At 38.8% G+C, this 3,853-nt stretch overlaps 1 protein-coding gene across 1 annotated transcript in view; it reads left to right on the top strand.

Annotated features, from left to right (window-relative positions):
• Positions 1-3,853, top strand: part of LOC104957000 (protein FAM78B-like) — a 21,404-nt gene that overhangs the window by 13,267 nt on the left and 4,284 nt on the right. The gene's annotated exons all lie outside the window — the stretch shown is intronic.

Here is a 3,853-nt window from a genome sequence, read left to right as displayed (position 1 = left end):
TGTTGATGTAGAAGAGACATGAAGAAGTGGATTTTGCATAATAGGTGACCTTTAGAGCTAAAGGGTGATATATTTGAAAAATGTCCCTATCACCTTTAGAGTGTCGCTGCTATGACGTATTTTCTTAGGCTGACCCTGAAGTTAGCATCGCAAGGGGGTCGCTAGACAAAAAGCAATGGGGTATCCCCATCCACCGCTGAGCTACAGGCAGACTTGCAAAACATCCTCTGCTTGTGTTAACAACAGACTTTATTTCAGGCTTCTAACCACAAACATTTCCAAAACAACTTCGACTAAGAGACGAGCGAACCCCAAAATGCTAAGTTGTATCCTCTGTTTTAGGACTCATTTCTACACCGTTCTTTTGAGTGTGGGAGAGAAACTCCTTTGGGATTGTACCCGTTGCAGACCATTTACATGCACAGAAACCCATATAACACACTACAGGAAAGGGAACACCCCAAAAGGCATAATAGCAGGGCCTCTTTGAAACTGTAAATGCAGCTGTAGAAAAAGCTTTTTGTTTGCATCAGCATTCCCTCTGTACAGATCTGATTAGCTTGTGGGACAGACAGTACACAGCAAAGAGAGTGGCTGATATCAATTAGACGAAATTAAAAACAGCAACACTGAAATGTTTGTGCTTTAGTCAGCAATTTGAGTCACACAGAAAAAGGCAGAGAAAATAAAGATCTGTGTACAGTATACAGAGGTACTGTACAAACCAAATGGACCCAGTGATTACATCATTTAAAGAAAACACTGAATAAAACAGATTCACTTAAAAAAAATGTGTGTTTCTCAACTCTTGTTCGCTACTTACTGATGTTTGCTCTGTTGTTTCTTTGATCACTTAAGATCCAAACGTACGAGGTCTAAAAATACAGTCAAAATATACATAGTTAGAAACTACCATTTGAATTATAAAATTTAGCTTAAAACCGTATTAAAGTCAATTAAGGACAGCTGGCAGACAACCACANGTGTGCCTTGGCAGTCTCTAGGTTGTTTCTTTGATCACTTAAGATCCAAACGTACGAGGTCTAAAAATACAGTCAAAATATATATAGTTAGAAACTACCATTTGAATTATAACATTTAGCTTAAAACCGTATTAAAGTCAATTAAGGACAGCTGGCAGACAACCACACATATATATACTTTTAAGTGATTTTGTATAGTCAGACACTTTGTAAGGTGACGTAGTCTTGAAGGACAAAAAATTAAACACCAAACCACAAACAGTGATGTCAGCCAAATACAGTCAGTTTAAATAGCACCTGATGGATCAAGGACCACACACACACACACACACACACACACACACACACACACACACACACACACACACACACACACACACACACACACTGGTGCTTTCTCCCTAGTTGAACATAGCGTAGAGCAGCATGCTGTGCCATAAGGCAGCTTGGATTAAGTGTTTCCAAATGTCCCCCAGGTCGAGGGTTGTACTACGAGCTGAACGCTGCAGTCAGCTGTTTGTTAATGCTTTAATTGAGAAGTTGTGTCTGTCAGCCTTGTTATGGGCCTCTTTATGCTAATGAATTACTGAGGAGGTGCTCATTGAAATGTGTTTAGTTGTTTTGGATCGGCACATTGCGTTGAATGAAACAATGGCTGTTGAAGTGAAAGGTTTTTATGGTTCCCCTCGGTTCCTTATAGCAGGTTTAATGGGATCTGAGTCGGGTTCTCTCGTATTGTTTCTGGTATGTGTGTGTGTCCAAAACCTGTCCAATTATACTCGGGACTTTCAGAGGAACTCAAGGTTAGCTCTTGGATCGGGTGTCTTTAAAAACAAAAAAAAGAAGAAGTGCAAATCAGGTTTGATCAGGTTTTCCATGCCTGATCCTGAATATGAGTTTTCTGATACGTCACAGTGATATTTAAGAAGTTAAATATTGATATCATGTTAATAGCACACATCATTTGTGTCATTGGGATATACATGTAGTCTGGAAAGGAATAAACATGTTTGTAATTTATGGAATGACTAAAGCTTGGGGGTTGGATATCGTGTTTTGTGTAAATGTAAATACCCAATCATTGTTGAGAATAGAAAGTAAATACCAAAGTCTTTGTAAACCTTGTGTCTGTGTTTAAATTTATGTAATCATGCAGACGGATAAATCAAGGACAGTATGTAAACAACGTGTGTTTGAGTTATGCTTTTCCTCTCCTTGAATAACCTATTTGTGTGATCTTTACTGGATGTTTATACGGTATTTCTACTGCTGTTTGGAGTAAAGCTTAATTTAAATAATCCAGCACCTCTTAGACAAGGTTCTGTTTCCCTTTGTCTCGTTTTTTTGTTTCCATCCCCCGTGCCCCATATTTAGCCAAAAACAGACAAAACTATAGATGAAACAAAGATAAAGACTAATAATTGATTGTATTAAAATCCCACAAATATTGTTTTCTTTTGGCTAGAATTATCGTAAAATCAGATCTTATATCCTGACAGTCCTTTTCCCAAACATTATACAGTTTCTCCACGAAAAACTCATAGTTATTGTTTGTTTATGTGCATACAAATAGAGTTAACTAGTGTCACAGCCTTGTATCTACAGTCTATGGTCACATCATCAGCACCTCACCACTTTTGTATTGCTCTACTAATCGAAGCTGCCTTGTCCCAGGTCAGTTTGGACAGTGAAGGTCACAGGACCTGCATGAATTTGGACGAGCCCTGTCGACGGGCTTTGCTCTCGTCCCTAAGCCTCCTTTTCTAATCCTTCCCCACAACAGTCTGTCGTAACCCATCTCTAATCTTTCTAATTCTCAAGTTTGACACCAGCAGCGGCTCCACTTTTAAATCTGACTGCTTTTATCTTCTGTGAAACGTCCAGGTTGACGGCGCTCTCACTTTAATGTCTCACAGTGTCTGTAATGTGAGAACCGATTCAAGGATAAGGCTGGAGTTGTTCTAGATTTTCTTTATCAAATCAAATCAAGTTTTATTTATATAGCACATTTATAAACGATTTTCGGTCGAGCCAAAGTGCTGTACATATAATAAAAATAGCCTACAGTAGAGACACTTTACAGCTAATACAACAGCACAGATTGTTCAGAATATCAGTGTGAGAAAAACGACACCCTCTATCCTTTAAATTCTCAATTAATGAAAAAACTATGACCAACAGAGTTTAAATCTGCCAGGGACAAAAGCCCATTGTTCCTACTGAAGACACTATCTCCTTAAAACGTCTCAATAATTGCCTCAAACAGCCGTGCACATGTGAGAGTGATTAGCACTGTGTGTGTGTGTGTGTGTGTGTGTGTGTGTGTGTGTGTGTGTGTGTGTGTGTGTGTGTGTGTGTGTGTGTGTGTGTGTGTGTGTGTGTGTGTGTGTGTGTGTGTGTGTGTGTGTGTGTGTTACTGTAGGGAGTTTTACTAGCAGCATGAGTGAATGTGTGATTAACAAACGTCTCTGCACTTGATGTGTGCTGATGCGTGTTTATTTCTTTCACTGTTTTGAAATCTTCCTTTTACTCCTGATTTCTTTCTCAGGAAGATATATTCCCACAGTCTTTGTTTTGCTTAACCGTTACCTGAAGTTGGATCCACTGAATCTGTCTCGTGTTTTTTGATGTGTGTTGATGCTAATGAAAGAATGTGTCCTCCAGTATGAATCAATCATGTGTTTTCAACCCTTAGATGCCCTTAGAGTGCCTGGACCCTACACTCTTCCATAAGTGGGTCAAAAAGGACCCGTATTAGAATAATATGTGTTTTTATGCCATTTCTGTCATTTTGGTTAAGAAAAATCACTTTGAAATGGCATGATATCCAAAACATGTTTTTTGAGGAATAGCTGGAATATGAAATGATA

The sequence above is a fragment of the Notothenia coriiceps genome, unplaced genomic scaffold (assembly GCF_000735185.1).
Source record: "Notothenia coriiceps isolate Sejong01 unplaced genomic scaffold, NC01 NC01_scaffold00000711, whole genome shotgun sequence".
NCBI lineage: Eukaryota > Metazoa > Chordata > Actinopteri > Perciformes > Nototheniidae > Notothenia > Notothenia coriiceps.
The sequence above is the reverse complement of the archived record's forward strand: the minus strand, read 5'-3'. Positions and strand labels throughout refer to the sequence as shown.